Source organism: Limulus polyphemus, unplaced genomic scaffold (assembly GCF_000517525.1).
Source record: "Limulus polyphemus unplaced genomic scaffold, Limulus_polyphemus-2.1.2 Scaffold409, whole genome shotgun sequence".
Taxonomy (NCBI): domain Eukaryota; kingdom Metazoa; phylum Arthropoda; class Merostomata; order Xiphosura; family Limulidae; genus Limulus; species Limulus polyphemus.
This window is the reverse complement of record NW_013666019.1, coordinates 61432-75234: the sequence shown is the minus strand read 5'-3', so window position 1 is coordinate 75234 and position 13803 is coordinate 61432.

Below are 13803 nucleotides of genomic sequence, written 5' to 3'. Positions count from 1 at the left end.
GCTTGTAAGTTTGTAAAACTTTTGTATACAAATCATTGTTTGTAATAACTGCTATTGTAAATTGTATTGTTGTTTGTATGTTAAAAGATGTTTGTATTAGAAAAGAAAACTGCGTGTTTCAATATTGTTGGCAAATATCATAAATTGGAAATTTATCGGCATATATTTAACTACTAAATTTAAATTATCATTTAGCTTGGTTTTAGACCATTTGAAATTATAATACGTAACAATATACAAACAATAATACAATTTACAATAACAGTTATTACAAATAATGATCTATGTTATTCTTAGTATGTACAAACAGATTTGCAAACTTACAAACAATATTGAGTCTTCTTTCTGGTCTGGAACTTTCTTTACAGCTTATCGAGGGTTCATGATGAGCGAATTAATTTCGAATTGATGTGGTAACAGGAAGCTAGTTAGCTCTATATTCTTCTTTCTTCACTGGTCACAGGCCGAGTTTTTCACCCAATGAGGTTAGGTAATGTTTTCGTAAAAATATTAATGTCTGATGTGAATCCACTGAAGTTAAATGGTTTGTTCGAAATTTATAAACGTTCCTGGTCAAATATCTGAAATTCCCGAATACTAAGCGTTAATCACAGTTATAGCTTCGAGGTTTTTAGTATACCAACTGTAGCAAGCCAGTAATATATACTGTCTTTTCGCGAGTTGCGTTGGTTATATTTATAAGCACGAGGAGAATTTCTTGAAATTTCAGTTTATGCAACAATATAAACGATACACCACTGTTTACGTACACACATATATTTTTGATTTTTACACTCGATAATTTTCTACAACTTTAGAGAATAAGCGCAAATTTCACAATACAGATTTAACAGTATAAATTATGTACATTTTTAAATATAAATTTAACTTAAACAAATATCGATATTAAACTAGATATGTAATAGTAAATCCGTCATAACTAATACAAATGTGATTACTTTCAGTCTACATCTTTGTCGCAGTTTTACGTTGAACTATAACTCGTTATCAAATATTTCGATAAAATATCGTCGTACAGCGTTATTTCAAGTATTTGTTATGCTGTTTTGCAAAATGATTAGTTGTTGATAATGTTTTTAATTATATGTTACAAGTTTGGCGTGTCATTCTTTGATGATAATTTATCTTATTCATCAGTCTCTGTTAGATCAATTGTTTAGACTTACATAAAATTGTATATGCAGAAAGTTAAAAACAAGAAAAGGGCTGCACTTTAGCGTGAGATTTCCAAAAATGTGGTGTTACGTAAGTTGGCCACAAGTTTGTAAGATGGCTTATAGAACAGTTTGAGGCTTCTTAACTCAGCAAAATATCATGTATCTGTAATTGAAAAATAATTTACTTCAAGTGACACAAAGGACTTGCTAACATTTTCTTTTGACTTATCATTAGCCAATGATAGGTGAACAAACTTTTCAGTTCAATATTATTGTTGTTTGTTGAATTTCGCGGAAAGCTACTCAAGGGTTAACTGTACTAGCCGTCCCTAATTTTGAAGTGATAGATTGGTGATAAGGCAGCTAATCAATTACATCATCATAACTTGTGGCCACTCTAATTGAATAGTTGGATTTGACCGCAACATTTATAACGCATCACGACCCCAAAGCGCGTAGTACGATCTTTTTTTTTCTTCTGGCGGTAACGGAGCGTGAACTAGGATCCTGAATCCGCAATTCTCACTTGGAGAACATAAGCAGGACTGGATTAAGCAGTTGCTGAGCCCCAAGCACAGGCTCTATAGTAAACCTTTGGGCCCACATGACCCATGCATTCACATTTTGAAGGATAATCTCAAACAAGTCTATAATAATATTAGAGTGTATTCATTTTCTAAACAATATAATTAATGTGTAGTAGCTGGTACATAAAATGAAAGAGTGATCTATATAGACTAATATAAAAAGTCTCCTTTTTATTAAAAATAATTATATTAATAACAACATTATTGCTATAAATATCTGTAAATCTTGCTTTACGAGCTTTGGTTGCAGCAAATGTATCAATTATTTCATTCGTATCTAAATTGTCGAGAATAACAGATTCAATGCTGAGAATTCCAAGGTTTGACAATCTGTCTTGTCTCATTGTTGATCACAAATAATTTTTAATTAATTTTACTTTGAAAAATATCTTTCTCCCTCAGCATGAGAGCTTGGTAGACATAAGAATACCCTTAAGACAACCTCAATATTGGGATAGAATAGTTTCTTTCAAATTTCCTAACAAAGTAACTAGATTTAATTTGCTATCTTGAAAAAAAAATGAAACCTTGTATGGATGAAACTGCAGCAATTCTTCTTCTAAGTCGTTTCTATTAATATTTTTTCTATATCTTTCGACTAAATTTACTGTTGAGACCTGTTTATCATTAAGTTTTATATATTTTTCGCTACGCTGTCTAAGAAAACTAATACATATGTTTCTGTAAAATCTAAATCATTTTCCTGGTGATTGGAGTCTATTTCATCAAAGAATTTCTTTCTGACTTTTTCCTCTTAGGGTTGCCTCTAAACGAAGGTTAAAAATGTCGTCTATTTGATTCTTCCAACAGTTTTCTTCCCATTTCAATGTACTCCATACAGACCTCTTTGGTATGCATACTTGGTGTATAATTGATTAAGCTTTCTAATGAAATGTAACATTGCTTGAAATATGTTTTTATTCCTTGAATTGAAATACTAAGTGCATTAATCCTTGTCAGAATATCACAAAGAACAGCTGTGTTCAAGTATAATAGTTCTTTCTTTACGTTTTAAGCCTCTGTTTTTGCTTCTTGATTCAAGAATCCATCCAGTAAAATGTCGTCTAAGCATTTTACCAAACTTTGATAAAGATTTTAATAGCTTTCCTCCTGAAGTGCATTTATTTAAATTTTACCTTCTTCGAGTAGAACCACTAACAAGTTATACAACCTTTGCAAGAGACTGAAAAAACTTGAACAACCTTAGAAGCTTCTATAACATTTTGGATTGCTAAATTTAGACTGTGCATAGCACATGGTATGTATAAGGACTGCATAGACTCATCTCTAATATGCGTTTTTTCTCCATTATATAAGCCAGATAAATTGGCTGCGTTATCATAACTTAGCCCAATAAGTTCGTTTCAAGTTCTTCAAAAATAGTTTCTACCAAATGTTTTCCAGTGTGTCTTTCTCTTAAAAATGACAATGACGGTTCACCCCCCTTAATACAATGTTGGATTACAAAGCAAAGCTGGTCCATATGTGAAGAGTATGGAGTTGAATCAACAATGATGGAATACTATGTTTTTTATTGCATTCGATATTTTCTCTGTTACTTTTTTCGCCAATATACTTATCAACTCTTCATATACTATTTTGGATAAATATGAAACATTTCCTTTCCCGCTATGAAGTGTCATTGTTTTGATTTGTTGCTCCATAAATGGGCCAATTTTTACCAGTCAGTTTCATAGTAGCTAAAAATAGTCCTCCAAGAAAGGGCAGGTCACTTTTCGCAATGAACTTAACAACTTCAACCACTCTTTGCAAAACTTTCTTCCAATAACTTTTTTCATAGTCAAGTTGTTTTTGTAAGTTTTTGTCCGATCTGCAATTACTTTTTCTTTGGTTAAAAAATATAGTTCCTGCAGTAATATGTGCAGCACTCCGTTCATGGTCATTAATATGCTGACCTGCATTATTCCAGTCATGAATCCTATCACAAAAGCACTTGTCTTTGCCTCTGGCTTTCCAAAAAGTTTGCAGTATAAGCAGAATACTTAAATAAGTCATTTTCTTTCTTCCTTCTCGAAATTTGTTTTGGTGGAATAATAAAAAAAAAGGCACAAGTTTAGAATTAATAAGAAATAAAAAAGAAATGATGCATAATCATTATCTGAATGCAGGTTTTGTGTAATTTAAAACAACCATTCCGCCTAAAAACATCAAAATCGGCCAAAACCCCATAATTCTTTTTTTATTGCACAGTAACGTTCTACAGCGTTCTGAAGTTGGGCCCACTTATTTTGCAAAATCTGACATACTATATTCAGAAATAAAATAAATAAAAATAAATAATGCATAATCATTATCTTAATGCAGGTTTTGTGTAATTGAAGACTGAAAGTAATCAAAATCGGTCAAACTCCAGTATATTTTAATGCGCTAAAACGAAGTATTGACACTGTACTATAATATTACACGGAGAATGCCACTAAAAGTTAAATAAACCATAAAAGTGTTTTTTTTGGGGGTGGGCGGTGCAATTTAATATACATTTAAAAAACAAAATAAATTCCCTCTCTGAAGAAAGAAACGGAACAAAATCTATCGTTTTTTACGGAGTAGTAATCACGTGACATTATCTTGCGACGGATCTTGTTTACGAGTAACCGTTACTAGCGGGAAATTTAAAGCGTGATATACTACGTTGCCTATATATTAGAACGAATAATCAGTTACAGACTCTCCACATTTCTGGAGACAACATCAAAATTACCCGAAGTACAAAATGGATTTAGGAAGTTCAGACAGACAACTGACCATCTAATTAGACTCACGGTATCCATTATAGACAGATTTAACAAAATAGAATGCACTGTCGCATGTTTTCTCTATATCGAGAAAGCTTTCGATACTGTATGGCATAATGGTCTGAGGTTCCGAATGTCAGAAATGGAACTACCGCCAGGTATTTATTATTTGCTGGCTGTTTTTGGAAAATAGTAAATGTAGAATAAATGCAGAAGGAACCTCCTCGGAGCCATTTACTCCTGAGGCAGGTGTCCGTCCGGGAGGAGTAGTTAGCCCTATTCTGTTCATCATGTACGTTAACAATATGCCTCTAAACGATCCGAATCATGGGTACTTGTCGTAGTTCGCAGACGATGTAGAAGTATGGGAAATGCTTCCACCCCATCTATTGCAGCCACGAACATTCAACCTCAATTAAACAGAAGAGTTGAATATTGCCAAACATAACGCATTAAAATCAATGTCCCAAAGAATCAATTAGTAGCTTTTGCAAAATTAACAAAACACAAAAACAAACCCGCCAGAACTCAATATGAATTGAGCACTTCTTCAAACTAAAACATCAGCTAAGTTCCTAGGTCTAACATACGACGCCAAATTAATATGAACTAAACACCTAAACAATATAAAAACCAAAGTTTAGCAGCGCACGAACTATGCAAGGAGTCTAACGGGTAAAAATAGCGAGCACCAGGTGAAAACATTATAAAAATCTATAAAACATACATACGACCACTAATAGAATATGCATCACCAGCTTGGATAAATATAGCACCAAAACAAATTGAAACTAAATTACAAACACTACAGAACACATTACTTACAACAGCATACACAGTACCAAGATCAACTTTCTCAATATTTATCTACAAATATGCAAATATAGAAACAATAACCGATAGTCTTTTACATAGTTCACTGAAGTATTTTGCGAAAAATTAGCAAAAGAATGATCCGCTATGTGAACTCGACCGTTTCTGCGAACATGATGAAAATAGTTCTAAGTACCTCTCCCCATCAACATTTATATAAGAAATAAAATTAAATTAAGGCCACCTAATGCTAGACATATATATACTGTAATAGCATTAAAAAGGGTAATATATGAGAATGCTCTCGCTGAATTTAGAATTATTGAAAAATGTGAAAAAATACAACTGGAACTGTTCGTGTAGTGTGGACTTTAGCACAAACGGATAAAGCAAAAGTGTATTTAACACATTAACATTAATATAATTACATACATGAACATATCCCTGAAAGGGGTCAGAGTGAAAGCGTGGACTAGCTAAACTCTGACCCTCTTGTATTAATTACATCAGTATTAAACAGAAATCAATCATCAAGTGCTGAGAGAAGAAGAGGTCAAAACGAACTTGACCCTCCCAGATCTAAAAGATCTGAAACCCGATCACATGAGATCAAAATGTGAGCATGTTGTTATCACTAACAGCAGAGATGAGCGTCGTTGTTTCGTACGTTTTGTCATGAATTTTTGAATCATATTTTTGACTAATACCATATAATGATTTCATACCCTGTACCCTCTTAACCAGTTATCCATTAAACATGATGACGCGTGCCCTCGCGACATCCTCAGGTGTAGTAAGAATCTTACGAGCCATGCGACATACCAAACTGAGAAAGCTTCGTTTACACAACATCATTCACTGCGATATATTATACGGCAGAAAGAGAGAAAAGTTGTAATCTAATTTTATCTCTACTCGTTCAATGGGATTACACTATAAATTCCATATACGTTGTTACCTGTAACAGGTAATTATTAAAAAAAAAGCGAGGAATCGTATTACGCATGTACTTTTCTTTTCAGTAAGCACCTATAAACACACACACACACAAATCGTAAGTTTTGTATATTCATGTATAATTAATAAAATAAGTCAGGACAACAAATTAGTAGTATATATTTCTGCAAGTGGCTGCTTTACGATTTGGAACAACACTGACAGTCAATGAAAACGCATAATTGTTTATGTTTTTGATTTTTAATTTTCAGTCAATTAGTATTAATTCAGAAGCACATATTACATTTAGGAGTATGTGGTCAGTGGATAAAGAAGACATTCTGACCAAATGATCGCCACGATGTCCCAGAGCTAACTTATTGTAATGAGTTCTCAAGTCCACAAAATCGAATGAACTTGTCCTTCGATAAAGGGTGTGTCCACCTACTGCAGCAAAGCATGCCGGGATCCTTCGTCTCATACTGGCTACCAGACGTCTAATCCTGTTTTGGGGAATCCTGCAATGCTTGGATCAACTGTTCTGTGGTCTGGAGTAACTTCTGGAGTCGTTACGGCCTAACTCTTCCCATAGATATTCAATGGGGTTGATGTCGGGTGATAATAATGGCCATGGCATTACGTCAACGTATTCTGCACGTGCAGAGTGCGGACGAGCTGGAAAACAGTGACGTTACGGTGGTCTCTAAGTAAGGGAACCACATGAGGCCTTAAGACGTTGTTGTCATAGCACTGTGCATTCAGGTTGCCCTCGATGACTACCGGAGGTGTTCTGTGGTTGCCTGAAATGCCTCCCAATACCATTACTAAGGCCATCCCAGCGATTGGTCTCTCTGATGCAGCTGCCGGCATAACGTTCACTCCGTCTTCTCCAGACACGTTGACATCCGTCAGACCCGTCAGTACAAAAACGTGACTTGTCTGTGAAAAGAACGTGTTCCAGTCTCTCTGGGTTCATCTCTCATGCTGCCTACATCACTGCAACCTGATTTGGCGACGTGCCGGAGTGAGGTCTTGGCCTCTGACAGGTCTATGTGCGTCAAGCCCTCGTGTCGGACTGCTTATAAGGTGGTCAAATAGTCTTGGTAAATCACATGCAGTATGACTAGCACTCTGGAATCTGTCACATAGTTGCATCAGATGGATGGTCTATCTTGACGTTCCACAGTGACACATTGCCGTCCTGAACACTGTAGGTCATCAACAAAGCCTATCAAACTGTGGCACTGGACCAGCCACATAGTGGTCGACTGATTGCATCCCATTCTCTGTGCAACTTCTTGCTGGCTCGCACTCCCCCCTCCCCACTTCTAGCATACCAATAGCATGGTAAACATGACATTGTGTTCTGTGGTCCCTTGTTCAGGATGCACAATATATAACCCCCATTTTCCACCCCTACACGTGATCTGCATAACAGCGCCCAATAGAAGGCCACAGAATTGGGATGATTTGGCATATGGTGATCAGGATTTAATGAAGCATGTCAAAAGTGTAAAGGAGTGGTAATTTCACACTGGATGGGCCTCATGAGTTTACACGGGAAATAGAAAGTTGATATTTCAACCATGGGGAAAATTAATCAAAACAAAACATTAGGCATTTTCATTGATTGTCAGTGTATTAAGGAAAACGAAAATCATTGTCTTCTTAAAGCTGTTTGTTAACATGAAGCTGCTCATAGGATGTCAAAAGCTGCAGAAAAATCGCTGAGGGATATCAAAAATTGGAGTTCTAAGAAGGTTTATGCCTACCCTAATCTATCTATATATGTATAAGTCACAAATATTTGTTTGTCCCTTATCTAACTTCTAACTACTCCTAGGTTGCTGGACCAATCTCAACCCAACTTTGTGGGATGATAGTTTGGAACAAGGGATTTGTTAATGGGGGGGGCACAGTCGTTTCCGCTCTGTCATTGCTATTATTGAACGTTTATTATCTTTGACGTAAGTTAACGTTAACTACATTCAAATATAACGCCACATTCTTAAACGAAACGAAAAATTTAATTGAATTTTCCATGGTGGTAAGTGTTCGGATTAACAACATTAAAATCAGTGGTTCGATTCCTCTTGGTGGACACAGCAGATAGCTCGATATGGCTTTGCTACAAGAAAAAAACACACACATTAAATTTTGCTATAACACAATATACACACAGTGTGTGGGGGGACAGCACACAACCGTCTTTATATCTCAGAGAATGTGCTAGCACTATCTATGGAGGAATGCAACAAAAAAAAAGGCTGCCACTATTGCAGTTAAACATAAACTCAGATGAAGTTGATATGACAACAGCCACCATAACGCTGATATGAAGAGCCGTTTCTTGAGTTATATCCATTTCCTACTTTGACCCGTGAACTTACAATTTCATCCCATAAGAAACTGCAGCCAATGTCTGTCAATTAGTTAATAACGTGAAACAGTGTGGAAGGACATTAAGAAGTGGGTTTTGATAAGTGGGTAACAGAAAGCACCCCTAACGTCACTACTTTGAGCACTACCTCTTTGAACAAAGTTTCCTTGACCGTCGCACAGTGTATAATGTGTTTTAAATATATACATAGTGAGTTCTTAAAGCTTATACAAAACTTTTAGTGAGGTAATAATGAAAACTTTAACAATGTGTTATGTTATAAATAAATTGTATGAAAGTTGGAATTTTTGTGTTATTTATCATACCATCCACCCCTACATTTTCTTCAGTTCATAACCCGGAAAAAGGACGAATATGTCTTGTATCATCTAATTTGACCCCAAGAAATCAACGTAGCTCTATAACATTGATGCATACTCATTATAAGTTTAAGTCTCGGAGGAAAGGGATTCTAGGCATATCCCAACCAATCTTCCATACTCGGAGGATTAAGTAATTGTGTAATCCGACCTGAAGATGGTCTCAGATGGGCTCTACGAGATTAAGTTCTGAAGATAATGGTGGTTAATCTACTCTTACACCAATTATCAATTCCAAGTAGGCAACAGCAATAAGTACACCGTAATTTACTGTTTATCAAAATGAATCAGGCACAATGGCACAAACAAAAGTCCTAATAATGGTTTACTGTACCTAAATGTCGTTTTTGTTTTGGACTTTAATATGCAGTAGCACAATGTGCCCAAAAATACATTCAGATAATAGTTGCATCGTATTCATGGCAACATTTCAAATTATGTACAGAAAAAAACAAGCACAAGGGTTTTCCTAGTGTGCAGTTTATCACAAGTTGTGCACCTGTACAAATATTTGTGCAGTTGAAAATTCACCTATATAAGTAAGTTGAAATGGCCAAATATTAAAATTATATATTTAAGATTATAAAATTCCATTCCAGAGTTGATAAATAAATGTATTTACTAGAATATTCTTCATTTTTGGGATAATTTGTTATTAGGGTAGTATATATGAGGTGCAATAAGGCGTCACATATTAAAAAATTATGAAATTAAAATATACTTGTGCAGTTGAAAAAAATCCTTAGGAAAAGCTTTGTCGAAACATATACTTCACCTCTTTACCATGAGACTTTACCATGAAACTTTCATCTTTAGCAAAAGTACAGTCGGCTCGCACTATCCAAATTGTCTTCACACGTGACAAAGGTCATAGTGGGAATCACAATAAAAGCGTTTACTAACATACTGAAATTTTCATAATGCTTTATTAATTTTCGACATAGGTTGAGCAAGTGAAAAGTTTTACTGCACTAACTCAAATAGCATGAGGAGTAAGAAAGCGAGATGCACTTCCATAATAACCAACATAAATCACATATTACACTATAATACCCACGGAAATCATGAAAATATATTATTCCATGGTACAACAGTAAACGTTTAATATGGCCTACTGTTAAAAGCAATAATCAGATGATAAGATCAACTACTACGTTACTTCATATGCTAATAACTTCCAATATATCCAGGTATAGTTCAGTAAATTTCACAAAATACAAACAGCTATGGCACGAAGGAAAGGGTTCCAGGGATTATTCATGTTTTCACAATGCCACATAGTTGGACGATGGGAGAATAATCAAATTTAGTGAGAAATTGCTAGGTATCTTGAAGTTCTGCTATTCAATAGGGTGTAAATGCAGTTCCAAACACGTCAGAGACAATAGTTTCTGCACGATCCAGGAGTCCAAAAGTAACAGAACAGACTGTTCATGCTATGAGGAGAATAGTGGAGAATGAGTCATGTCAAACATCTGCTTCTGTTGCAGAACAAGTCTAAGTGTTACCAAACTGAATCAGAAGTTTTTCAAAACAGGGACCATACAGTGGCAGAGTAGCTAAACAGAAGCCACTCCTCACTTCAAGTAATATCATATGTTAACAGGAATAGACATCATAGATACTATCACAACCTCCTGATTTTAGGGATACTGTATATTTTTCCAATGCATCCAAATTCTCACAATTCTCAGATGATGTGTTTGGTGACTATCCACATAAAATATTCGGTAAATCACCTACAAGCCACAACAAAATATGTCGGTATTTCTGTTATAATGTGGGTACCACTTGAGTAGCTGGATGATTACAACTAGTGATATGCAAAGGGACAGCCACTACTGCTAAATACATCAGAACTCTCGATCAAGGTCTTCTACCTCTTTACACCAATGAACAGCTTACAAAATAAAGCAGTGTTCTCTACCCTGATCACAAAACGATGGTTTACAGTACCAATCACCCATGGCCAGGACAATTGCTGGATATGAATCCTATAATACGTATGTAGCCTTTCCTTTATCGTTCCAAACACACAACTTTCAGGGAACTCTCATCCAAGTTCTTCACCAAGAGTGGAGTGCTATCCTACAAGCTCATATATCAAGTCTTGTAAATTTAGTGGCTAACCCTTTTATTGCCTTAAATATTGGAAATGATAGATCTATTAAATACTAATAGTAATCTTGTACCCTTCGAAAAATGTCTTGAACTGTGATATACTTCTACTTTATCTCCAGAAGGTGTAGTGCAACCAGTCATTTGCCAAACATATGTGTGTGTGAAGATTTAATACCTAACAGCTCGCTAAACACTAACAATTGAATCAATACTCAGTTACAGCCATAGGCTTAAATTTTGAGATAGCTAGCAAAAGATGCATGCACATTAGCCGTAAATACACACAAAATATGAACAACTTTAGGCATTGGGATAAAGTCACCAGAGACGATGATGTCATAGTTACAGGAAGTATAACCAGAGAGCATGCCATAGGGGGTTAAATACGGTGATGTTACCAGAGACGATTACTTCATATATCCATGAAGTAGAACCAAAGGGTGTGTCGTTAGGCTGCCATGATAGGAGGACATGATGTCATAGTTCCACGAAGTGGAATCACAATTATGATGACATCATCATACATGTTTCAACGTAAATCAATGGCTTGATTTAATTATGTTCTAAAGTCATACTTTTTTACTTTTCCCGACCTTTTATATTGTCCTGAAAAGGACGCTTATTTAACAAGCAAACTTACGACAATCTTACTGTTTCACTAGTTTGTCTTTATCCATATAATTATGTTCTTGACAAATAACTTATCATCCGGAAAAGGACGTTTATTTAATTTTCTAAATAATTTAACATAAAACTTATTGTTTCACTGGTTTGTCTTTATAACTACAAAACTAGTGTTTCAATAAACTGAAGATGTTGGGCTCATATTCTCAACGTGTCAACCATTACTAGATTCAATTACATCTAAAACTATTACTGATTTAACATAATAAAAAGTTCTTGACAATATTTCTTTTAACACTTTTGTTTGCATAATCCAAGTAACGCTTTCATTTCTGCAAACCAGAAGCTTTATTTTAGTAAGTTTCATTTAAACTTATTAGTTTTCCAAGTGAACATAAGGACCTTTAATTATGAATCTAGTGATTATTTCAAATATTTTTGGTAACATGAACTATCTGTTCACTTAAAAGTTATACAATCTATACATACAAAACTTCAAGTATCTTAGTTTATAAAATACTGGATTAGCTTTCATACAATTATGTTCATTTCAACTCAATTTGTAAAAATTTATATTGTTTTGAAATGATAGTGAACAATTCTTGTACTTTAAAAAACATCAGTAACATTGTTAAGAATTACAAAGGTCGTCACGTGGCCAGTCTCCTCTTAACGCGAGTGCACACACAAGAACTTAGTATATATATACGCAAAAACAACCATACTTTACAACAATCAGCTCAGAATAATTTTCAAAATGTACAAGATTTCATTATACAGTGAATGGTAACAGTCTAGTATTATATCATGTTATATTTATCAAAACTAAAATATAGTTTGAAACAGTGTTACATTAACACCTAAAAATCATTGCATTTAACTTGCATGACAGTGTCATCATCTGCATGCACTTGTACAACCCTATCAAGCATCATTATTTAGGCTAATTGCTTAAGCTAACATCACGTGACACTAAACGCTCTTTAATTAAGAGAATTTCGTAAAATTTAGCAAATATGTGCTTAAAAGTTGGCAATGAATAATAAAAATTCACCCATACGATTCTTTTGAAAACTTAAGCTAGAAACTGATAATGTAGTTTGCTTGGCCTTATAAATACTTATGTATCTGCATGACCTTTTACCTTAGAGTTTTACTACTTTAAGTCAGCCGTCTTTAATATGAATAACAGAAAACTAAAAACGGTCCACTTTTACACTTACGTTAAGCTTAAATTTCAGACCCATAACTCACATGATTTTTTGCGTAGGCGTGCGCAAATATTTTGATCAAATTTGAGCTTTTTTTGTTGAATAACTTTGCACATGTGGCTTATATTTAGACCAAATTCGACATCTAATTGTAAATTGAAAAGAGCTATAAGTGTACCAAATTTGAAAGAATGTCATAAAAGTTAAGTATGTTTTTCTATCAAATAAAGTTTCCATACTTTCGGTGCAAAGAAAAAATATTGGAAAAAAAATCAATCAAAATTGGAGATATTATATCTCGTGTATTTCTTAATGGGTTACCTTGAAATTTGGCATGTTAAGTAAGGATCCAGTAGAGCATATCCACTGAAAAAGTGATAGTTTGGGTTACCACAGTTCGATATACAGAAGGTGGAAAATCACTAGCTATCACTACTTTTAATAACACACAATTTGTCCTGGAGGTTGTTTTGGCCGCACGACACACTACCGTATGTCTTAATAAACAAAATATATTTCAAATGAGAATTCGTACTGAAGATAGTGAAGAAGAAGGCTACGCTTCTTCTGAAGAAAACTATTTTGTTTAAAAGACATGAAATTCAAAGTTCCTTTTCAGGATGGTCCGGCATGGCCAGGTGATTATGGCGCTTGACTCGCAGTCTGCGGGTCGCGGGTTTGAATCCCCGTCCCACCAAATATGCTCGCCCTTTCAGCCGTGAGGGCGTTATAATGTTACGGTCAATCCCACTATTCGTTGGTAAAAGAGTAGCCCAAGAGTTGGCAGTGGGTGGTGATAACTTGCTGCCTTCCCTCT